Genomic DNA, 26,854 nt, shown 5'->3' on the forward strand with positions numbered 1-26,854 from the left:
CCACGGTATTATGGTACAACGCTTAAGCCGCGAGGCCATCGTCTAGTCTAGTATACCTATATTATTACCATATTAATCAAAAAAATAGTTTTTCTTTTTTAGAGTTCCTCCAAATAGTCTTGAATTATCGTCATTGTTCACCAATCTTCAGTTTCGGGTAAGCCGAAAGTGTGTAAGAAACAAAAAAATATTCACACTGAAAAATACACAAATAAAATAATAAAATGTTGAGCTTTTATATTACTTGTTATAATATGTTATAATATTATCAATCATTTATTATCACAGATTTACAAAACACCTTCAAGTTTGTAGTTATATTGCAGGTTTTTGTCTCTACTATACATTATCAATTTAATCACATCGGAGGTGTTTTTTTTAAATATAATATGCATATTTTTTATGATGAATAATTTTTAATTTCTAATATCCCACCATAAAGTTTTATTGATTTTCGTGGACTAATTTTTGAAAAAAAACTCCGTTTAAAACAGTGGTAGGAGCTTTCCAGAAACAGCTTCTCAAGGCTATATAATGACAAATATTAGTGATTTTGGTAGTTAACTGTAGTTTTTGTAAAATTTCTCTAGATATTATATATATATTTTTTTTACTGGGGTCGATCCACTGCTGGATGAAGGCCTGCCCCAGCTCCCTCCACTCTTCTCGGTTCCTTGTTTTTCTCTGTTACGTACTTCCACCAAACCTGACAAGTTCGTCAATCCAGCGGGTTTTGGGGCGCCCCTGTGGCCGCTTAGTGCCCCTCGGGTACCACTGAACGACTGCATTCGTCCAGCGGCCGTCCATTCGCCGTGCAATGTGTTCGGCCCACCGCCATTTCATCAATTTGGTGACCTCTGTCAAATCTCTCACTCTTGTTTGCTTTCTAGATATTATATATTTAAATAAAAATATATCTCCGTAAATAGAACTGTATCGACGTATTTACAAAATCCGTTTGACTGACATGATGACTAATGTTGACATCCTTAACTGAATGGCAAATTATAGAATAACATCAACATTGACATCATTATAATAGGACAAAGTTAAAAGTAATCGAATTTATCGAAGGAAAGATGAACGGTACACTTAGAAGAGGAATACGCAGTATTTTATGGTGGTCACTAGTTACAATCCGTTATATTTTGCCACCGAAACAAACGCCTGATTGTAAGAATAATTAAGACAATCATTTTTGGTGTAATAAATCTAAATTATATGTAGTTTTATTGGCATTTTCGTGCAGGGGCAACTATTGATTGTAATGATTTAGTTTTATAGTGTTCCCATATACATATATTTTTTAAATAATAATATAATATGCTTATAATGTATTTACGAAGTGTACAAAAAAAGATTGGCGCAGAAATGCGTCATGCCACTTTTGCCAGGCTTGCTCCAACTGCGTGAATTTTTGTAAAGGAGAAAATTTTGCCGTTATATTATCAATTACAATTTTATTTTCTCAGTTATAATTTTTAAATGAATAGAAAAATATAAATAATTTTAGAATTATTAGTAATACCTCGTAAGAATAAAGTGAGTAAAAGAGACGATTACTGCTTTTATTTCTATAATATTTAGATATTTTGTTTGATATTTAAAATCTCTAAAACTTTCATTATTGTTTTTTAAAAAATACCTTCCATTCAGACTTACTTTTGAGAAAATATATTATAACCAATAGAAAAAATCTTTTTGTAAAAAGTAAGCACCCCGCAGGAATCGAACCTGGATATCTCGGGTTTCGCGCCCACGCAAATATACCACTATGCTAAAGGTACCATACTTAATTACGACTAATTTTAACTAAAATGTCTCTTGTAATACTTTCTGAAGCGCTTTCCAAATTGAGCTTCTATTTGCTATCTTTCTATTGGTTATAATATATTTTCTCAGAAGTGTCTTCAAAATTATGTATGTTCAATAATTAGAATGTTACATTCTTGAATCTTGTGATTTATTCGTTGAATAAAAAAATCGGTGTGTGTACTTATGTACACGCGTTAGAAGTTATACTTCTTTGGCGTAACAAAACAAAAACAAAACTTGTGATAAACTAGATTCTTTCACTAGCTCTTAATTATCTTGTTAAATTACACACTCAAGAAAAAGGACCACTTATTGGAACGCCGTTAGTTTATTTCTATACACTTTAACTTATATTACTAAATTATATAATGGTTTCTCGTTGTTTTTATTTTTAAAGTACCATCTTTCACTCTGACGTTTAATCGTTTGTTTACATATGTAAGGAATTGCAAATGGCCGACAGTAATAATTTCGCTGCCTAGGCAACGGAACAATTCTCAACTATAATATAATACTGTATAACCGTCACGATTGCAGTACCAAACCGTGGCGTAAAAGTAGTGCGTTTTTTTCGTGTGAAAAAATTAATTATGTGTTACATGTCACACGCTAAAAATACACTCTGATCTGATTTCCCAAACGCGCCAAAAGAAATATAACTTTAAAAAGTAATCAAATAAACGAAAATATTTATTTTATAAAAATACGTATTTTGTTTTGACATTGGTGCAAGTACAGCCCCGCTAAACTGTCCCGGGTAACACGTGACGATCGCCTTGGGTTTAAGCGATTACCGACTCTTGATAACAAACAAAAATTTGATAGTTCAAGAAGAAAATGAAGAATAATCTTATTTTGGTCAAAATGGTAGACTTTGTGTATCTATTTTTTTTAAGGTTAACTAATCTTCCTAAAAATAGTCTACTAATAATATAACTTCATGCCAAATTAAGCTACACAATGAAATAAGATGATTGATGGAAACGCCTCCATACAAACTTCCGCTTTGCGTTTCTCACATCACGCCGAAGCCAGAAATAAGGCAGTTCCGTGTTACATTAAGTCGTAAACACAATGTATTGTAACAAAAACACTTAAAATGTGAATTATAATACCTGTTTTACACCAAAAAGTTAACAGATAAGGCAAGAAATTTGTTTTAGATCGGTGAAGTGTTACAGTGCACACTCACCTTATGGTAAATAGCATCATGAAAACAAATTCAATTTACTGTAAAATATTTGAAACTTGTTCGTTTTAATTGTACTCCATATGAAATAAACGTTTTAAATTATACTGGATTCCAGTTATATATACATATATAATATATTAGGTGCGTTTATTTTGCGAATTTGTTAAATTTTAGAAATAATATTACAAAAATAGTAGGTATCATGTAAGAATATTAATTGTTTATATAATAACCTCTAAAGACTGATATCATAGATATGTCTCATTAGTTAACTCCATTAACAGCATGGATTTAGAGCAGGCCGATAAACGGAAACTAACCTGATGGTATTTACCAATTATGTGTCATCGGCACTGGATAGAGGCCACCAGGTTGACTGTTCTTACAATGACTTCTCGAAAGCATTTGACAAAGTCGATCATGATGTCCTGATGGAAAAACTCCAACTTATTGGATTGTCTGATCGATTTTTGAGGCTATTCGGGAGTTATTTTAGGAACCGTCAACAATACGTGTCGTACGGCCTTTATCAGTCACAGACCTTTTACACATTTTCTGGTGTCTCTCAGGGCTCAAACTTAGGGCCGTTGCTGTTCACGATTTTTATAAATGACATAGCATTGGTAATAAAAAATGCTATGTTTTTGTTGTTCGCTGATGACTTGAAACTCTTTTTGGAAGTTGTCACCTTGGACGATTGTCGTCAGCTCTAAATAGATATAGATAATATATTAGATTGGGGCAGGCGTAACAAACTAGAATTCAATATTGATAAATGCAATCTTTTGTCGTTTACCAGAGCCTCAAAAGTGTTGTTATTCCAATACTCGATGCATGGCAGAGTTCTGTCACGAATATCATCTGTAAGGGATCTTGGCATTACGTTTGAGAGGAAATTGACATTTATTAGCCATAAAGTTACCATTTGTAACAAGGCGCTTAAAATGTTGGGCTTCGTCATGCGTACTTCTCGGGTCTTTTCGGATGTTACGGTATTAAAACTTTTATTTAATTCTTTAGTTCGAAACAGACTTGAGAGTGGGTCTATTGTTTGGACACAAGCCAGAAGATCGATCACCCTCCTTTTAAGGGGGATCAGCACAACACTCGCCGGTGTCCATCTGACACTACTGCAGAGATCAGAGGACGTTCCTTACAGGAAGACTGTAAGTGACATTGTGTACAAGACCGCATTTGCGGCATAGCAGGCGAGGTGGACCGCCTCTCCCAAGGGGCGGCACATTTACCGTTTTTTCCAGACGTATTCTGCAGGCACCAAACTAGAAGACTCCAACCTTCGCACTAGATTAGCCAGTTCCTCACCGGCCATGGCAACTTCGCCGCCAGACTCCACGAGTTTAGCTTGATAGTAGATGGGCCGGGTTGTACCTGCGGGCATGACCACCAAGATGTTGAACACATCCTCTGGGATTGCCCGCTTATAGAATTCGAATGAGCGGAGCTGTTTGCCAGGGTCCGTCCTCACACGGGCCCAATTGGTCATGGAGATCTGGTAGCAACCGAGGCCAACTTTGCGGCATTTGATAAATTTGCAGCGTCGTATGGGGAGCGGGATAGTCCTGACTCTTCTGTAGACTCATCCATTTCATTTCGTGACACTCAGTATGCGGGTACACAAAGCGCTTAACGTCAGCGGACAGCAGAGCCAGTCCAAAAACAAACATTTTCTTTCTTAAATTTCTTCTTTAAGCACTAGGGTGCATGGTTGCAGCATCAGTCCCGTGCGGCTCCGTCTTGGGACGGAATAAGCACTTAAAATCACTTCTTTAAGACACGTTTAAAGCGTCATAGAAAGCGGCCGTGCATATCCACGGTTGTGCATATATGACGGGTGGTGGTGGGCACTTTTTTTTGTTTGGGCACCGCATCAGTTGAAGTATAGCCTTATGGTGGAGAGGGTTCAGAAGAAATTCTTGAGACTCCTTTATTTGAGGTTGTACGGATACTATCCGTGGCTTTATCCAACTGACTTTCTCTTAGGCATGCTTACATACTGCAGTTTGCAATTTAGAAGAAATCTTTATTTGGATACGTATTTTTTTCGACTTATACGAGGTGTAAATGAGAACTCTGCCATTCTGGGCAGTGTTGACCTGTGTGTCCCTGATAACTATCTTAGAAATAGAGAACATCAGTTGTTTATTCTCCCAAGGTGCAGAACCAACCTGCCACTGGTAATGCCAATTGGGAGGGCGATAACTATGTTCAATGAAATTGCTTCGGGTGTTGATATATTCCACCTACGTGGGGATGAGTATAGGTGGACGTTGTTTTATAAATTTTTAAAATAGGGTTTGTTTAACTCATCTGGTGTACTTCCTTGTACCTATCTAATTAATATTTTTGTATGTACATATTTCTACTGTTTAATAACATACTATGTATCTCTTTTTTTATGTAACACTTACTGTTTTAAGTATACTTCTTTGTTTCTATATGTCATGTTGTGAACGTCTTAAACTTATAATTTGTAATGTCCACAATATGTTAAAAAAATAAATTGAAATTGAATTAATTCCTAATACATTACAATTGTTTCTAGAATGGATAATATTTTTACACCTCTTGAGTGTAGTATTTTACCACGTTCTTCTTAGCTCGTATTCTTGTTTGTCCGGTGGTTGTTTATCCACTACAAATCTTGCAATCGATTTTTAACTAACTTCTCGACTAGATAGACATTTGAAACTTTTAGAATATATCAGAACACGATGCATTGTTTTAATACTTTTAGCAATCTTTAAGTAGAATTGAATTCATTTTCAGTTAATTCTGTTTTGTATGAAAAGTTATTTCGGAAGAAAACCATAAAAAGTAAAATACTATTAGGTATTGGTTGCTAAGGGGGTGGTCCTAGTAACTAAATTATTAATATATACATGCGTTACTATGGAAATCAATATGAAGTGTCAAAATGACATTTCAGTATTCTATAATATTTATTCAGTACCTATTTCCATCAAGTACAAAAAAAGTATTTATTAATACATAGAATTGTCAAGTTTATATGATTTAACAGAAAATTTAAAAACGTGGTATATAAAAAGTTCATTTTATCTTGTAATTATTTATTGTTTATAATTACTGGGTTTTGACAATTTATTATACGCTTATTGAGTGTATTATTGTTGATAAGATAGGGGTTTTTTTACAAACACTTCAACTATTCATAATTGGTTTGTTATATATTTTATTGTGACCCATGACTTGGTAGGTAGATAATGGAGTTTTTATCTACTTTATAGTATTGATTCGTTATATAAGTTAGAGTTAATAGTAGTCATTGTCAATGTTTATTTGCCTTTTGGTGAGTGCACACAGTGCCTGAAAATAGAAGAATCCCGGGTCGCAAAAACAACTCAAATAGAATAGTACGAAACTTAAATCCATTTGAGTTATGTTTATATTAAAAATTGTTTTCATTTGTAAACCCATCTTCAGATTTACATAATATAAAAGTGGATGATATGGTACGGTAAACTGTGAATACGTAATCATCAAATAAGTTTGATCCACTATCTGATGAAGGCCTCCATTAGTAGGTGCCCTACCAGTCCTTTGTGATAGTATTTTTAGTGAACATAATCAATAATTGAATTATTCGACGATCTAGCTGGTTTATCGGATTTTAACGTAGAAAAGCCTCAAAAGAAACCAGATCAATTAGAATTATTATTTTAATTATTGTGAAAATTTTCATGCTAAACCATTTTTAGGAACTTATATTTCCAATTGTCAAAATTAACGTAGGTGTTAAATATCTAAGTAATATTAATATAAATTTTAAAAGCATTTCGTACCTGTTTCGTGTTTTATAAAAAAATGAGTGGATTATCCACTGAGGCCGTAAAACCTCTGATATTTCGTCAAAAATACCGCGATGTACATTAAAAATTTCTCGAGCCTTTTATCTTAGGTACTTTCGCACGTAGTCAAGTATCTCGCCTCATCCCTTAAAGATAGGGGATGAAGGGAAAAAAATGCCTCCATCAATTCATGTCATCAAATATGTACCTAGCAACCGAGTCCTGTTTTTATTAAACGGGATTTTCTAAGAAAAAAATATACATTTATGCGGCTTTTCATAAGAAAGAAACTCATCTCGGGTGATTATGAATAACTACGCAATAATATTATATTATAATCTTCTACGCGATTGATGATGATTAGAAGGTACATATTTATAAAGTACCTAGATTCACAATTTATAAGCATCATTCTTAAATTAAAATAATCTATTTTATAGAGTATTATCACACCGTCATCATCAGCCAACAGCTGGCGTCGATCAACTACTAGATGAAAGCTCCTTCCACTCATCATAAGATATATACCAGCAGCGAAGGGTGGAGGTAGGCTGTTAAGATCCGTCATAAATAGTATAGTAGAATAGTAAGAACTTTGTTAGTCATACGTATTTATTTTTATTGAACTAGGAATGCGATTAACAGATGGTGTTGGATGGTTTTTAAAAATCAATCAAACCCTGCCTAAGCCAAACCATAATAATTTTCGTATATTTTGGGCGATACGACTAAATTGTGCACACTTTTTCATTCACACTTTTTGGTTTTCGTGGGATTAAGAATATATATTGCCTACACATATTTTTGGTTAATTTTTTTAAATACATTAAGCCCTGCCTAAACCAAACTATAATAGATAAAAAAATATTATTCTATCTATAAAATGTTCTAAGTTGTTCATGATTTAATTTCACAATTTTATATATTTTTTTGATATAAGAGCATTTTTTGACTAGTATGGCTTAGTTTTCGAAGGGTTTAATTGAATTTTAAAAACTAACCAACACCATCTGTAAATAATTGTAGTCTCATTTCAATGAAAACAAATACGTGTGACTGACAAAGTTAAATGTGCATTATTTGTGGCCGATCTTAACAGCCTATTTCCATCCTTCGCCACTGAGATATACTTCATAATATATATGTAGGCACCTGAATAGTGTAAATACCTGAATATTTAAATAAAAACATCCTCACTTCTACGGATAAACTTCTGGCATTTCAAAGAATAATAATTATATGAGAAAATAAAGCTAGGGGGGGTAATCTTGAAATGTTTACTCTGATACCCAAAAGATACAGTTGCCTTCATGGTAGAGAATTTGGAAACCTTGGAGTACAATTTTATATCCATCGTTACTTACCATCCTTGACACTTGCACTTACATCGCGTTATCTCTGGATATTATGCTTTGAATTTCTGAAATTGAAAAAAAAACTTTGATAGTTTTGATGCAGTTTTCTAGATCCTATTTATGTGAGTTGGGGTTTTCGACACTTAGGAGCATTAAATTCTAAATATTTTACCGTTATTTCAGACAGTACATAAAAAAACATAAGGAGAGACCATCAAATTCGCGACAAGATGTGACTTTCAGCCATTGCCATTGTAGCTAAATTCTTTTTGATTGGCTCAGTCAGTCACACTTACCCTTTTTCCCACTATACGGTTTTAATCGTACGGAAAAAAAATCGAACGGTAAAAATACGAATCGGCAACAAGTTCGTGTAGTTTTAGTATCAATGTTAATTTGAGTGAATCCGTTCGAACCGAACCATTCGTCAGACTCGACAAAAATCATCGAGAATTTATAGCAATATCACCTTTATTGTAATGGCGTTAGAACAGATTATGCCATTCGGCAGACCCGACGAAAAAGTGAGTGTCATTTTTTTTCTAGATGCTTCGTCCATATCAATGTCATTGAAAAGCGTGCATTAGGTCACGTACACCACTGAGTCATTGGTGGCCGTTCGGGCGCCGTGAATACAGAGGTAATGGACGGCTGCTACACGGCGCCGTTTCGGTTTTTAAGCGTTGCCTTATAATGTGAAAAGGGTCATCACGCCACTAAAAGAATATCGCCGTTAAATTTTTAGCCATACGGTCAAAGCCGTATAATGTGAAAGAAGCGTGAGATGTTGATAAAATGTAATAATGCGCAATTTGTGTTATTTTCTATGCAGGGGCGGCCCTCGTAGCCCAGTGTGTAAGGCGCTGACTTTTTATCTGGGGTGACACAACATATTATAAGAGTGTTTTATTTATATTAGTAACGTCTTGTGCTCACTCGACCGTATGTAAATATTTTTTGTACCATATTTTTTCACCGCTTACCACTAGTGTGATGTTATCCCATCATTCAAGCTCACTGTCGCCCAGTTTGAAAGTAAACATAACCTATTTATTATAATATATCACACTGTTACATACATGTAGATAGTATTTAGTGAAGTTTCAGCACGTTACATCCGTAGCAAGTGTTTGAGCCAGTTTCATGACCGTATTTTCACCTTATATGTATATGCAACGATTCACTGTCGTATAGGGATTGCAATACCGAATGAAAATGTCAATAACGGTTTTTTGGTATTTCTTAAACATAAAAAAACAGAAGTAGGTGCTTATCAATAAATATAGCTATAAAAATCTTTTATAAATATTATTTTATAGCACAATACCACATTTATTATGTTGACATTTAAAAATATATATATATATTTATCATAATTGTAGAACTAGTGATTTTTTACAAATAATTTGAATATATTGATAATTTTAACTAAAGTCCTTAAAAGTTCATCATGTGCAAATAAGTTCGGCTGCTTGTACTTCTTTCGTCTTTCTTTTGCCCCCATAACTGGAGCATATGGACACCACGCGGCGCCTCCAAGAATCCCTGTCGCTCGCCAGTATTCTTGCTTTGTTCCAGGTCAAACCAGCATCCCGTAGCTCCGCCGTATACACTCTGTAGATTGTATTTAGCAGCCTTTCAGGACGTAGGAATCCGGTCGGCTTGAAGAACAGGCAAGCCAGGTTGAAGTTCTCTTCTGGCATCCGCAGCACGTGGCCGAGCCAGGTCCAACGTCGTCTCTTCACTTTCAGCGTGATGAGAGGCTGCTTGGTGCGTTCTCTTATCTCCTCGTTGCTCCTAAAGTCATACCACCTCAGTATACGGTTGCTCTGAGCCTTCGTAAGGTGCCATGATTCACTAACGTAAATCAGCACCGTCAGAATAGGCGGCATTTGGTTTTGACCGAGTACAATCGTGAGTCCCAGACATTCCGCATCGAATTGAATGTTGCTCCAGCCATTCCCATTCGGATAGCGAGCTCTTTCTGCAAAATGCCATCTCCCGTGATATGTACCCCCAGGTACTTGAAACTGTCGACCCTCTTGATGTTTTGTCTGTCGCTAATCAGACGGAAATCTGGATCAGGACATGTGCTATTATAGAAGACGTTGGTTTTCTTCACGTTGATTTTCAAACCAACGTGAGAGGAGTTATTATGCCACCTATCGATTGGCTCTTGAATGTCCTCGATTGAGTTGTCGAATAGGACAGCGTCATCGGCGTATTCCAGGTTGCATAGCTTCACCGTGGGGGTAACAGGTATGCCTCGGTCGGGTGGTATTGACTTCCGTAGTATGAAGTCAAAGAGAATGATGAAGAGAAACGGTGCAAGGACACAACCCTGTCTGACTCCGGTCATGACCCAGAACCATTCCGTGACGGTGTCTCCAATTCTGACACAGCATTCGCCATTCTCGTGCAGGCTTTTGATTATGGCAATGATCTTGGGAGGGATCCCGTATGCTCCCAGTATCTGCTTGTACAGTAGGCTGCTTGTACAGTCATCAATAATTATAGAATAATAAAATTGAACCTTTTTGTCACGGATGTTCTATATTTCGAAATAATATTATTATGATAATTCATCGCAACAATTACTTATAGAAATATTTTTTTTTTTTTTTTTTTATTAAGCTCTGAAGTCTCAATTGAGTCTTATTTAGCTTTACTTTTTAACATACACTATATATACACATTATTACAAAAATTTCTCATACAGTTATTACAATACAAATTTACGGTAGGGAAGAAGAAAAAAAAAAAAAAGAGAAAAAGAAAAGAAGTTTAGACTTGTAGGCCACACTCACTCAGAAACATTTGGACACACTGGAACGCCTTGATATTCGGCCGAGCCAAAAATATCGTGAGATCCAGTGGCAATTGGTAGTTTTGTTTACTTAAATCTTTAAGAAGCCGCTGTCTCTGGGTGTCATACAAAGAACATTGCCAAACTACGTGGTTAACATCTTCAGTCTCACTTCCGCACCGGCACCCAGGGTCATTTATTATACCCAAGCGAGCCAGGGATGAGGCAAGATTATAATGGTCTGCTCTGCAGCGATTGATTGTGACGATTGTTTCTCTATTTAGCATTTTATTGGTATACCATGGTTTGGTTTCAGGATTGTAATAACTTTGAAAGTACTTTTTCCCTTTTGTTAGACCTTGTTCTTTTAATAAACTATCTGTTTCAGTTTTGGCTATTTTCTTGAATGTTTCAAAAACATCTGTATACGGTATGGGGAGTTTATCACTGCTCCTCTCAAAAGTTGCTGTTTTTGCAAGGCTATCTGCGTTCTCGTTCCCCAGAATTCCAACGTGTGAAGGAATCCAGTAGAATGTAATTTTGCTGTTATTTGAAGTTGTTTGTATAAATTTGTTATACCTTTTTTTAATCTCAAGTATATATAAATTGGTTTTTACGCCAAATTTTGGAAAAAATAGACATTGGAGAGCACTGAGTGAGTCCGTAAAAATGATTATATTTTTGTTGACGTGTTTGAGCGCTATGTCAAGTGCATCATTCAAAGCAATACATTCCTCAGTAAATACAGATGCATTTTGATTAATGCTTCTTTTTATTTGAATATCCAATTCCGGACAAATACATGCAGTTCCAACTGAAGGGGAATCTTGAACTTTACTGCCATTTGTATAAATTGCACACAAACCACGCCGAGAAATGAAATTGTTTATTTCTAAATTTGGATTATTGGAACTTTTAAGACTGTGGCCTAGCTCAGTATTTATGTCAATCGAAGTAAATGTTGTTTTGTATTCATTGCAGTACGGTGTATAGTTATTTTGAATATTTATCTGCCCACTAATGTCCATTATATTTTCGATACAACAGCGTAAGACCCTTTTTATTTTTCTTTTGTGCTTTTTCTTTTTAAAAAGATTATAACTATTGCAAATTTTATCATACGTTTGTGAACCGCTATTTGATAGTGTTTTACTCAAGTAGCAATTACACAGAAATTTTGTACGCTCTAAAATAAAGGTGAGCTTAGACTCAGCAAGCAAAATATTTTTTGGCGTACTAATGCGATATCCTAGTGCAGCTCTCACAGCTGTATATTGTATTCCTTCTATTTTGTCAATTAGATCTTTACGAGTAGGAAAGTACACAAAGCTAGCATAGTCAATTACGGAGCGAACGAAGCTCTTGTACAATAATATCAATGTTTCCGGGTTGGAGCCCCACCAAGTGCCACACAAGAATTTGATTATATTTAGTGCACGATTGCATTTCTTTTGAATTTGGTTAATTTGAGGAATAAGAGTCATTTTATGATCAAAAATAACGCCTAGAAAGCGGACGGTCTCAGAAGATTTGATTGTGCAGTTATCAATTTTGATGCCGATTTTCCCAGGCTCAATGTTTTTTTATTGAAGTGAATCAATACCGTTTTTTGCGGAGAAAGTTCCAGGCCTAAGTTATGAAGTTCTTTTTTAATTATATTGACCGAGTTTTCTATAGTGTCTCGACCTAATTCGACAGGTGTGATACTTGTATAAATTCCAATGTCATCTGCAAATTGCAAAATTTCTACACATTTCGGTATATTCTCTGTGATCCCAGATACATATATTGCATACAGGAGCGGGCTAAGCATCCCTCCTTGAGGTACTCCTTTGTAAACAATTCTGTAATCTTCTCTAAGTACATCAGCATGGATATATCTTTCGTGAGAACTAAATTTAATGAATTTGATTATTTTTTCTGAACAACCAATCGAAGCTAGTTTTGTCAGTAATATATCGCTATTTACATTATCAAAAGCACCACATACGTCAAGAAACGCGGCTAGTACATCATTTTGGTTTAACATAGCTTCATCTACGTATAGCGTTAAATTAAGTAAGTTATCAATACATGATCTACCTTTTCTGAATCCTGTTTGGCTATTAGGTAATATATTATGATATTCCACCCACCATTGCAGCCTGTATTTTATAAGGGTTTCAAACAGTTTGCTTAGGCAGGAACATAAAGATATTGGTCGCACGCTTTTTCCATCTGTTTTGTTAATAAAATGAACAAATGATTCTTTCCATTTGGATGGATAGTCATTTGAATTAAACATTTCATTAAATATATCTAACAGAATTAGTTTGTATTTAACGGGGATTTTTTGTAGTATATCGTAATCTATGCCGTCCATACCAGGGGCTGCCTTTGGATTAGCTGAGTTTAGAGCTGTGTTAAACTCAATGAGGTTAAAAGTGCAATCAAAAAAAATATTTTCACCGCATATCGGCTCCCAATTTGGGTCAGTGGGAGCCCAAGGTGGACATATCTTATTTAAAGCGATTTTGGTTTTTTCTTCGGTTTGTAAATTGTCTGTCACATGCGTAGGGTTAACTTTAATCCAATTGTTTTTAAAAATTTTACATTTGTTCCAAACGAATCCAGAGTCAGTCCTGTGATCGATACTAGAAGCAAAATTTTTAAAATTTATTCTTTTTTTGGATCTAAATGTTTTTGTTGCTGTCGAACAAGCTTTTTTATAGTTAATTAAATCCTGTAATTCCAGAGTGTGTTCCCATTTTTTATATGCAGCTTTTCTTAACCTTTTAATTTTATAACACTCAGCATCCCACCAGGATGCTGGATTGCTGTATTTATTTGATTTAGATTTTTTTTTTGAGGGAGTGCTAGTTTTTATAGATTCAGATAAGATACTTGTAAATGTATCATATTTTTGGCTTGCAGTCATCTGCTTATAGCTATCTGAAATAAATTCCGGGTACGAATTTTCTAAAATATGCGTGACTTGAGGCCAGTCAGTTTTAAGGGACTTGAGTTTGAATGTTTTTTTTTTGTAATAGTATTTTTCTATATTTACGTTAATTGATATAGGGAAGTGATCTGAGCCTACTGTCTCATTACTAACCTGAACATCTATTTTGTCAGCTACATTTAATGTAGAGAGAACAAGATCAATATTAGATTTTTTGTTTCTATGCAGATCTATCCGTGTATGTGAATTGATGTTATGAATCATTAAGTCATGTTGTGTAATACTGTCAAGAAATCTTACCCCGTTCGTGTTTGTTTCAGTGCAGTTCCATATACTGTTATGGGCGTTAAAATCACCCATTAATAAACAGTGATTATTTTTGTTCACATTTTCAACAATTGTGTTCCATTGCACCTGAGAGAGTGTAAGACCTGGAGTTCTATAGCATATTATGATATCTAAAGATGGATTAATATTATTGATTTTAATGCCACATATTTCTACCGAAATATCGGGCGATTTAATATTTTTAATTTCAGCGAAGGCAATATTTTTCCGGACCAAAATTACGATCCCTCCTCCTTTAGAGTGAGTTCTATCTCTTCTATATGTCACGAAACCTGGAATATTGAATGGCGACGACGGGTCGAGCCATGATTCAACAGCCACAAATATATCGATGTTGCGCATAATGTCTTGCATCTCGTACTTACGCCTCATCAAGCTTCTCGCGTTCCAAAACAGGATTCTGAGAGTTGTTATTATAGTTTGGTGGTCCATGATAGTAATATAGAGTTTAAACAACAGCTTGGTTCTCTATGGAGCTTAAGTCTTCGCTTGAAGTTGTGAAGTGTTGGTTTAGTAAACGTTTTTTTATTCTAGTTATCCGGCTTTTTAGGCTACGTTCTTCTAAGTGTCCATATATTTCCGTGAGCATTCTTTCAAGGGCAGGGATATCTGTTGTGAAATCGTTGGCAATTTTCGCAATATTTTTATTTCCGTGTGTCTTTTGCAGGAAATCCAGTAGCATTTCATATGTTAATGGAAAAGATAGGTGATTTTTAAGGATATGTTCCTTTGCTGGTAGCATATGCTCGACTAATTCACTATTAGTCGTTACCTGTTGCTTATATTTTTTTAGTTTTTGCCGAGGTGAACGTACTGACCTCGCCGTATCCATGGTTGGGCTTTCTTTTTCATCCGACATACTTCCTGATGGGGTTGTATTCTCCAGAAGTCTTTTTACTGCATTCGGTGGAGCCATTTTACTGGTTTCAGTGTTCAATTTCTTTGCCGGGTTGTTTTCTTGCGGTAATAGTTTTTCTTTTGTTAATTCATGTACAGTGACACTTGGAGCTTGGTGAGAAGGAGCAGCTACCTGGGACTCGGCATTTTTGCAAAATTTCGCCAAGTGTCCTTCGCTCTTGCACACGAAGCATGTTAATTTTTCCGCTGAGAAATAGATCCAGTAAGCAGTACTGTCATATGTGACTTGCATGCTTTCGGGCATTTTAAGTACATCATCAGGAGCTAAATAAACTTGCCTCCGAAAGCTTAAGATATGGGAGTAACCAGGCTCACTAATTCCTGCCTTTATATAAGTGATTTGGGAGGTCGGCTTGATGTCGAGTTCCTCCAGTTTGTTTTCAATTACGTGGTTTGGGATTATCGGACAAACGTTGGAAATGATGATGCGTTTCGATTTCGTTATAAGTGGCCGAATTAGAAGTACATTAGTTCCGATATTAATTTTTGTTTTATTATCTGTCAGTTTGTCCACGATTTCTTGCGTGCTTAAGTAAATACATACTCGACTGTGTGATATTCGCGACACATAGCGAATATTAGACGGTTCTACTATATTTCCAACTGCAATTGTGTATTCTTGGATTGTATGGCCATCTATGGCGTCTATTACGATGGCTTGATCTTTTTTTGGAAGCTGTGTTTGTTGAGTGACTCTTGCATATGAGGACATTGTGAGGGTTCTTGAGTGGCGTCCCTGTAGTCAGAGACACTTGCCACACTGTGATAAACACAGTTAGAAAAAAAAATATATATTTTTTTTTGCACGGTAGTAAATATTTTCACTGCACGTATTGCTACATTCACTATAAAACGGATTTAGTACTCACAGCTCGTTGACACGACTGTTTGCGCTCGCGTCCACTGCGCAACTCACTTATAGAAATATATTTGATGAAATTTGTTTTATTATTTTTTCACCTCTGTTGGATTCATTCAATATATTTGCATTTTAGTAGCACATAACTTATAATTCATTTTCCAAAACGTAAACAAGTGTGCTTTTTTAATACCGAAAATTGGGGGATTTTGGATTTTTAAAACCAGTATTTCGGTATTGATCAATACTGGAATACCTGTTTAGAAATACCGTTATTGCAATCCCTACTGTCATATTGTCTTGGTGATTTGATATCACTAATAATATACCTGACTCATAGTGGTGAAATATTCAATTTATTCTATAATCTAAATTATTTGCCACATTAAAACCCGGAAAATATTATTATTGTTCCTTGTTTATATTAATGGTTTGTGATTTTTAGGAACACAAAATATTCAACAGGTATTATTTTATTATGCTAGGTAGGCACTTAAAACGTCCATCAATTTAAACGTGATCCTCAGAATAATTTATTGCATTTTCCCCTTTTCTTTTCTTTGCAAATCCTAATCCTGACACTCTGCTCGATTTAATTTGTGGGTGCGTAAATGCGACGTCAGTTTAGCGCCAAATTGAAATGCCGCCGCGTCACATCATCCCTCTAATCAGCCACCCCCAACAACCCTCCTTTCCGTGTCTCGGCAATCTCACCCATCACAGCCTTAACAGAATACAGCCTAAAAGCTTCTCCTAATGATACGGATGTTAGATTCAAAAAGGGAAAACTCAAAACACTTCTCAAAGCGTACTCTATGCATTATAAAATTATTGTATTTTTAGTTATTGTACAGTTTAATAATAATTGAGGCGTTTTAGCATAAATAGATTGTTTGACATCCGCTTTAGTTCCAGCTGAATCATAATATTTATCACGTCATCTATTTTATTTAAATCGAAACGTTAGTAGTATAATATATGCCAAACATGGGTTCATTTCCCTGTATCTATCTACTCAAATACTAAAATTAAATCTATTGCTTAACTTATTAAATATGTACAGCTGTTCTACGTAGGTACTAACATTTGTGCAAAGACAGTATGTGGGCATCCACCTAAATATTCGATGAACAAAAATGTTATCAAAAATATAAGTTTTGAATTACGTAACGGGCGCATTTTTTTACTGACTTGGGCGCTAAAACATGGTGTTCGACCTCAGGAATAAAATTGAATTTATGTTTTTTTTTATTAAATCCTATTAAAACGTATGATTGAAGAATATAACAATGTAAACCCAAGGCTTGTAATGGACCAATGAGATGTCAAAGATTTGACCTCTGTCTGTGTTTTGTGATTTTGAGTTTCATTCTTCTTTTATGGGTACACCATATCGATGGCGTAGTCACATCTAGTGACATCGTATATATATGATATATTACGGTAAATTGTTTTATGAAATCTTATTTTTAATTTGTGACATCCATTTAATAACAAAAAAATACTGTTAATTTTAAAAACATTCTTTCTTGGCTGCCAACCGTAATCCAAATTAGAATTATTATTAAAAGTTTATGTTGTATTTGTTTTATACTTTGTTGGCTTTATAATTAAAATAAGTGTCAATCGAAACAGTCAAAACCTGTCATGAATATCAAAATAATAATGATAGTTAAATTTTGTTTATGATTTTTGAGTTTGACGCTTTTCATTATTTTCAATATTAAATTTGTCGCGTAATAACAAAGTTTTAGTTAATTCTACAATATTTGAGTAGGTACTTATAGGTTTTGGAATATTTCAAGAATAATTATTTATTTTATATTTATATCGTAGAGTTGACAAAAACTTTATTGAATAACATTCAAGATTGTTCTGCCCCACAAATGTCAGTTTAAATAACAAATTTATTATTACAAAAACTACCTCATTTTACTACTTACTTTGAGCATATGATTGGATACTGAAATTCTCAGAGAAATACTTATTTAATAGCTCAAAGTGATTGACAGAAAATTATTATTTTGACTAAAATCAATCTTGTATACAGCATGTTCATGTAGATCTCTAAAGATTTTTTTTAATATACAGCATACGAACTGTACGAGGCACACCAATACATCCATGCAAGAAGAGCTAAGTATAAAAACAGACTATCTTGAGGATAAACTCTGAGCTATTTGGCATTGCGTATAGGAAAAAGCGACTTAACATGATTGACAGCGTAAGGTAAACAAGGAAAACGAAGAACAATCGCAAATTGGACTGATCTAATCAACAATGACACAGGATCCTTCGTGAGTACAACTCAAGAGGATATGTGTGCAAAATCTGAACAGATCCTAAAGATTATGAATCTTAGTTATTAGATGAAGAAGAAAATTCTAAATACTTTCAATTTTATAATGTATAGGTTATTAATTTGGGTGAAAGCTTTTTCTCATGCCAGGCTCAACTGGGTGCGGCTGGTCAATGCACTCCCTAGAAATGTTGACTTTTTAGCGATGCATTATAATATTATGATATGCATTCTATTTTATTGTTTAATTTGTATTTTTTTTTTAATTATTTTTGTTTTTTATTATTATTTTTTTATTTCTTTTCTATAAAATTATTTTTTTGATTTGTTTTTTGTTCTACTTTTTTTTCTCTAGTTGATTTAATTGTACCTTTTATTCTATAATGTCATGTCGTGAACGTCTTGAATTAATAATTTGTTATGTGTTCAACGTGTCTTTTTTAAATAAATAAATTAATATTATTTAGAAATAATATACAATTAATATTCCTATAATTTAAATATCAAATTGGCTGTTTCTGTAGCTATAGGAACAAGTTGTTAGAACTTTGCTTAATTGAAATACCGTAAAGGTGAACATTTCAATATCTAAAGTACACATTCCGTAGCAGGGAGAAGTCGAATGCTGAAACAAAGCGCGGCGGTGAATCATTTATTTATAAGTCGAGCAAAAGTAACGAAACACGAAACAATGCTCGAGCGAAAGCTCGGGACAATAGCGCCCCAGTGCGCGGGCTTTATCGCAGCGCGCGGAATGCAAAATTATCTTTTTGAAAGTTCGCTTACTTTGAATCGTCCCCAAGGCAACAGTAAGGAGATGCAATATCACGCGGCCTCCGCAGCTCGTGTTTTATTCCGCCTACACTCCGAGTAAACTTTCCCCTTTTTGGCGAAGTGAAAAGCTCTGGATTTTATACATACATGCTTTCATTGAAAATTAGTCATTATGAATGTAATAACTTTATCTTGCAGTATCAATAATACTAATTATAATACATCATAATCGTCATAATGTATTGGCAATCGAAATGTGGATATAGAAGATTTCTTCAACTGATTCTATTACCAATGAAGAGTTTTTAAGCCAAGTCAATATACCTAGTTATCACACTGCATATTTCAATCAAATTTTTCTAACGAGATACAATTTATAAACCAACCTATAATGTAAGAAAAGCAGTGGCCTACTCAGGATTTAATATTGGGGAGAGCCCAAGGAGGAAAATGTAAATTAGGCCCATAGGCTCTTTTTCTTCTTCATATAATTATTTTTACATATTTTCACAATACACGGCGGTATATTTGTAGAGTTTATTCTAGTTTTTATTAAATTGGATGCATAGTGGCGGTAATCGTTGAGCGTGTCATCAGCGACTGGAGGATTGGGAGTGACTAACAGCGACTATGCTGGACATGTGCGCCACGTATGCTAAAACATTATTCAAATAATATCGGCTGTGCTACCCGCTTGAAGAGAGCTACAATATTTATGCCGAATTCCACTGAAAAAAAATGTTCTTTTGATTTACACCACCACCGACTATAGTCGTTCTTTTTGCTGAATGTTAATCGTCGATTTTTGGTTTTTAATATTGAAGTTCCAAAATAGTAATTGAAAATGGACAAAAAAAACTATTATTGCATTTAACTTATACACAAACCTACTCGACACAGTGACACGAACAAAAACGCCGACCTTCAGTTAGTGTTTGTGGCAGAGTATGGTTTAACGACATAACTATAAAAATCTAGCCTAATAGTCAATTCTACTTCTCAATAGCCGTGCGACAACCTCACGACAAAGTACAAACAGGATATATAAGTCCCATGGTTCTAAACTATGGAAGGAGTAAGAATGAAACGGTCGAAAAAGACCATGAACAGGTAAACAGTAGCGTAATCGTTTAGTAATAGGAAGTAAAATGTATGTTGTTAACCTTTTCTTTTGTAAATGTAATAAAAATTTTACGTAAAAATTTCGCTTCACAAAATCGAGACTGATCAAGTGTAATTATAGCACTGTGACCACAGGCCTCGAAATGTCACGTCGTAAATTTCGGCGCGATGTATTTTTGAATATAAATTTCCGGGTAATCCCCATTAAACTTAGAAAATAAGTTATGGGAGAGATTGTTTACGTAAAATTTGACAAGTACATGCTTGAATAATTTTTATATAAGTAATAGAAATGTATGAAAATTGAAAAAGAAAATTTAACATTTATAAATTTATATACTGTATAATTATGAGTAAAGAATTTTAACACTAATTTTATTGAAACCAGATAGAAGTAAACTATCATTATAAAAATATTACAAACGCGTACTTATGTAATTAATAATTATAGACTTTAGTCATACTATAACTCGCTAACTATAATAAATGTTATAAAAGTAACTATTAGAAAAACTTGAGATTATGGTATAGATGGGTTTCTACCCATAAATAATAATAAATCTTAATCGCATCCTAGGAAAATAAAAGAATCAAATATCGCAACTAAAAACACAAATTAACGCGCAACCTTGAACTTTAAAGAAATTCTATTTCGATCGAACGCGCCGATCGGCTGATTCACGTCGCGAGACAAAAATGGATTAAAGATTGCATTTAAATTACTTTGAAAAAGCTACTATGAAAGTTAACTATTGAATGAGGAAGTCTCAGAGGGACACAAACAGTTTTATTAAAACTTAGTAAAATTCTATTGGCCTAAAATGGCCGAGAGTGGTGGAAAGGACCAGGACGTGGGTGTCACCCTTTCGTTCTGTCGTTTTAAATTTAAAGACTGCCATCCCCTTATTTCGCACACGAATACCTATTCCGATACCTCATTTGAAAACTAAAAACTTTTCCCTTCGTTTGAACACGAAAAATTAAAAAAAATCAACCATTTTGGTTACGTCATCGTAACTGCGCATTTAAGAAACTTGTTCTAGAGGGTGTTTAAAACACCCCTATTGAGACTTTATTTTGCGAAAATAAAGTAGAGTAAAATTAACCCGACTAAAGTAGAAGATATCTCTATTAGAAAGTTGTCAAGAACGGGAGATATACGTAAATTTATCTCATGAGAGAAAGGGATATATCTTCTTTCCTTTACGGACTGTTTCCTATTAAACCTCTATCCAGAGGGTATAAAAGGTGACATCTTTTTCCGTATATTCATTAGTTTCTACACTCTTCACCAGCGATCTTCAGCAAAGCAGCAGTCCTCACTGCAAGTTTGCGAGACATGGTTCTCAGTACATTCGCGATATATACGTACAAGTAAGACCCCTTCGGCGGGCAAAACGTAACGCGAATACCACGTATCTGTCGGTAGTGACGTATGCCGCTAAACGTGGCGCGAATACCACGTATCTGCCGGTAGTGACGTAGCCGCGGAGTAACTTTATTTTTCATTACGCATCGTACGAGGTGACGTAATCGGGATAAATTACGCGATCGAATTGTTTGATAAGAACAAATTAATAAATTCAGATAATAATAATAAATTTTACAAATTATTTCGGGATTATAAAATAAATTTTTGAAACTTTATTAAGTAAACAATAATTATAAAATCAAATTTTAGTAAATAAATTTGTCAATATAAATAAACAACTGTGAACAAGTTTGTAAACATAAACAAACTTTTTGTAAACAAGTTTGTAAACACAAATAAATATTTTTAAACATGCTGTAAACATAAATAAAATTTGTAAACAACAATAAAATAAATTCTATTCTTTTTATAAACCCAATACTATGTGTTTAAAGAATAAATTATAATTTTTCTTACGAGAAAATATTTCGTGAAATAAAAAATATTCAAAGAATATCTGCGTATACATTCCCCGAGTTAGGTGTGACTTTTTGGAAACTTGTGAAAGATTTCACAGAGATCCTATAGCGAACAAATAAATAGTTTACTGACACTTTAATGGGATTTAATTGCGAGAACAATGACAGAAAACTTTATTGTGAAGCAGTGAACTAGAACCTGAATAAATTCGGTACCACACCAACTGAGAGTTTTATTTGGGAATCAAAAGTTGTATTACTACAAGGGAGAACCACACCTCCTCAGTTCATCCTCTGCATCCTTAGTGACAGCCCGGCCACATTTAAGAGCTAGCCGCGAGCCGGGTCATGTCAACAGCCTAATGTCTCGTTTATCAGTTTTTTGTCTATTGCACTTGGTGTACCTACACCATGGCCCCCGCATCCTGAAACGGACCCTCAGGCTAGGATATTTGGCGGGCTCCCTACCTTCTGCTAAGATTAAAGGAAGTGTAAAACACTACATTAACGTTTTTCAAATTGTGCTTTAGTTCAAATCAAGGGTACTTATACAGTGAATTATTGGCAATTTTTAATATATCTACTTTAAGAATAGAGCTGTCAAGTATCGACACATAATAATCAGAAAATATATTACACAATTATATAATTTAACTATTATATAATTGACTTTTTTACTATTAAAGCTAATTTATGATGTGTGTTTATCTCACTTATCTGATCAACCCGACACGCCGGGCCCCTAGACCCTCAGCCCTTCCCAGCCATGACCTATACCACTCCGGAATTCGGGTGGACTCCGAGAATTTTTGACAGTTCCATTAGTGATTGGGTCTCTAAAAAAACCCGTAATTAGTGTTTCGAAATTTTTGTATTAGAAATTAATTAAAATCTAAGATTTTTTTTTAAAGGTTGCTGAGGAATTACAAATCATTATTTTGCCGTTATTTGTCTAAGCCCAAGGTATAGTAAGTTTATTGTCTTTCAATTTCAATGTTTAAAATCATTCTGATAATTTTCATGTTTAGGGGGTGCCAGGGCCCCTTACCCCTCCTGGGTGCGCCACTGCAGGGTAGTTGAGACATAACCAAAAAGATATTCTCTGTAAGTAGCTGAATGTATAAAGGCTTAGATACACATGCGGGTAAAAAATATGCTTTTTACATTCAGACATATCAGTGACTCGACCGCGTGCTCTTCGTCTACACCACGTTTGACTATGCGATTAGCTTGCATTAGAGCTTCTCGCATTTGAGCTGCCTACAGTGACATGATATCGGTCAGCTGAAAAGAGCAACTTGAAGGCTTTTTGCGAGATACTTGCATTTGTATCGGCCACTTAATTTGTTGGTGTTCTGATACAACTGCCCCAGAGAATTTGGTCGTTAACCTATGATAGATAATTGAATCAACCTTATTATTTCACATTATTATTATTACATTCCCTCAGAATTATTTGGATGCACAAAAATCATTTGATGTATGGCTGAGCTATAAACATTTATTATCAATAATTGATAATTTTGATACATTGCCAAACAATTGACATTTAGGATCGTAGATAAGATTGTAGTGATTAGTTATGCAGCCAATAATATTGTTACAATTATTTCTCTTTCACGGGTTTTATTTACCTACAAGGGAAGGGCTTGGTTTTACTACTTAAATATGATTAAAAATAAGTAGGTTGCTATAATACGCATTCAGTTTGAACACTTTTCTTAAATAATTAAAAAAATATATATGGATAGCGTATGGGAAGTATATAATATATATGCTCCTTTCAACAATTTCTGGTTTTGCTAGGCTATTTGCCTTTCCCTAAATTATAATAATATGTCAACGAATCACTTTATAACTTTATGATTAAATTCAACCCTTGATCACGACATTGTATAATACTACATCGAAAACATAAGCACTTTATTTATGCCAGTCCGATTTCTATTTTAATTAGTGACTGTATCGTTAATTGCCATTAGGGGTTGAATTTCTCCCCACATTTACATGTAGGCTGCATTCGGCAAACCTCAATTTATTGCCCCGAACGTTATTCGGCTTAACCCACTAATGCCCGGCGTTGATTGGGGGTGACAAACGACCCCGCGCGAGAATTTACGCATTACGCACATATACGATGTGTGATGTCCTCTATCTTTCCCATATTAAAGCCCCTGGAAATGACATGTCATGTACTGGCGGGCCTTTATGACTCTGCGGCGTTATCTATGCGTTGGTTTCATGTACTTTTTGTACTTAAACTCGTGTCGTCAAAAAGTGTACATTTCTCTTAAATTATCTCTAACATTGTTGACATCTATACCAACTTAAATAGTCTGATAACTCAATCAGTAAATTATGTATAACTTATCGAGTTCATGTAAAGCATATATAATTATACAGTTTTATCTGAATAAAAAGATAATTAAAGAAAAATCCCAGCTACAAAATAAACTGTTGATATCAATTATTGAAGGGTGGATAAAAACGTCAACTTTTTTTCATATTTTAGGTTTATAATATATTATATTGTTTTAAAAATATTGTTCATATTATGCTCCCATTTACCGTTCTTTCAAAAACATCCCATGACATGAGTTTAAATGTATAAGTTTCTTTGATTCCAGCAAAAAATCAATTGACAAAAAAGTTTCTCCAATGTTTTTTTTTTTTGATCTCCTGTAAAATTGTTCAGTTCGGGCATATCATTATGTCCTTTTTGTAATCCACCCTTATCGGGTGATTTTTGAAATATATTCTGTTTATTTGTACCTTAGGACCAAGATACACAGTGATATGTATCGATACAGATGACAACGCGGTAACGCTCTTACTTACTTGATTTCAAATTTATCCGATTAGAATAAAGTAAAAACTGCCACAGTTCACGTGATTTTATTCGAAATTGCAGCGCTGTGTGTCTAAGTATTTAGGAACCCGTACAACTTTCTCAACGGCAATGTTAGAATAATTCTATAATACACATAATAATTATTATAATACACATACCAGGGGATCACTATGACATCGTAACATTCTAACATTATTATTAATAATAAGTCCATTCCGGTTATTTTTGAGTAAGCTAGCGAGAAGCTATGCTTCAAGCATAAAATTTGAGTATTTATAATTCTGTAAGGTATGATTTCTCTTACATTATAACTTAAATGTACTCAAAATCACACTTAATATAATCATACAGCTCGAGACCGTTTTATTCTAATATTTATTATAATGAAAATTACCAAGAATATGTAATAATTATTATGTTATACCTAACACTAATAATAATTGTTCAGTTCGTAAAATTAATAAAGTCTAATTTTTAAGCTTTTTAAGTTCAGTAAATGTTATATTCTTATTTATCTTATGTAAAGTTAACTTTGAATAAAATGATTTTCAAATCTACTATATACCTGTAATTTACTGAAAAAAGCTCTTCAATATTATTATAATATACTTTCTATTTGCCAGTAGAATAACTTTTTCAGGTATACCTAGTTGATATTTTATATTATTTAAGTGACGACAAAAAGCTTTTAGAGTAATTTATCACACTTTAAGATCCAACATAAATGTTATATTCTGTATTTCTTTTTATTGAAATGCCTATTCCAAAAAAATGTTTTTTTACTATGAATAAAATAAAATAAACAAAATCTATTTGTTTATATATTATTGTAAAAACATAATTCTCGACCAAAGCATTGCACACGGAATCTTACTATACGTTTTCACTAAATAACCACATAATCGGGTGTTAGACTGGAACAGGCTTTTGGCGGTCTCATATCATTCAAGTATCCTTCAATTTAGTCATGTAAGAATTTTTGTGTTTTTTTATATACAAACAACATTTAAAAATTGTTGTAACTTATCATTTTATATGCTGAGAGTGACTTATCCAAACTCCTGAAATCCAGGTGGTTGCTGTCTGCTATCGCTCGTCGCGTAGCTTATACTATGATGCTATTACCTTTGGTACGCCGAGAATGGCCAACAGTAAACTTATCAGTTCACCTTGCCCGCTAATGCCCGCTTGCTCACTAATATTTACCACTCGGACAATACTTTCACAATATAGAATAACTTTACATAGACTCTGCTAGTATAATCTTCAATAAACACCGTTCTCCGCTAGACGTTGTGTGATTCATATACCGTCACTACACCGTATCCTCATAATAAACAGATTCTCTCAGCTCAACGAATATGAATAAGATATTAGCCATTATTTTAAAATCTAACAAATAAATTATGAATATCTGGAAAATAAAATCTTAATAAATTAATTAATATAATAAAATAATAGAAAGTCTATAACGTTGATTTAACTAAAATGTTTTTTTTTAAATTATGAAGTGCATACACTATTATAATGCTTAGCCTTGTTGTTTAACGATATTTAAATACATTAATTTCGTAGATATAAACAGTAATTAATTTTATAATGTTTGAGGCTTTCACGGTTGTTTTTCATCGTAGTAGATTTTTGGATTTCCACCGTGTGCCCTTCTTCTTTCTTTACTCGACGTTTCGGGCTCATTGCAGAGGCCATTATCAAGAAATGATATGTTTTATGATGATGATGGTTTTGGGATGATGGATTACGGTTAAAAACGTCATGGCTTCCGGCACTATAAGCAAAATCCAATATTCGAACAGGTATATCTGGTCGTAACGATTGACAGATTACTCTGGGCAACGT

The 26,854-nt window shown here is 34.1% G+C and overlaps 1 protein-coding gene across 4 annotated transcripts in view; it reads right to left on the reverse strand.

The window, feature by feature from the left end:
- The window catches only part of KaiR1D (Kainate-type ionotropic glutamate receptor subunit 1D), a 545,285-nt gene that overhangs the window by 475,298 nt on the left and 43,133 nt on the right, over positions 1 to 26,854 (reverse strand). Inside the window, exon 2 of one of the 4 annotated variants that reach the window (XM_085942314.1) lies at positions 8,199 to 8,254. The exons of the other annotated variants lie outside the window; for them this stretch is intronic. The gene's annotated coding sequence lies outside the window, so the exon portion shown is untranslated. The remainder of the gene's footprint in view (positions 1 to 8,198; positions 8,255 to 26,854) is intronic. 4 annotated transcript variants of the gene reach the window in all.

The sequence above is a fragment of the Rhyacophila brunnea genome, unplaced genomic scaffold, assembly GCF_057557595.1.
Source record: "Rhyacophila brunnea isolate RB1 unplaced genomic scaffold, BYU_Rbru_1.0 scaffold_14, whole genome shotgun sequence".
NCBI classification, from domain to species: domain Eukaryota; kingdom Metazoa; phylum Arthropoda; class Insecta; order Trichoptera; family Rhyacophilidae; genus Rhyacophila; species Rhyacophila brunnea.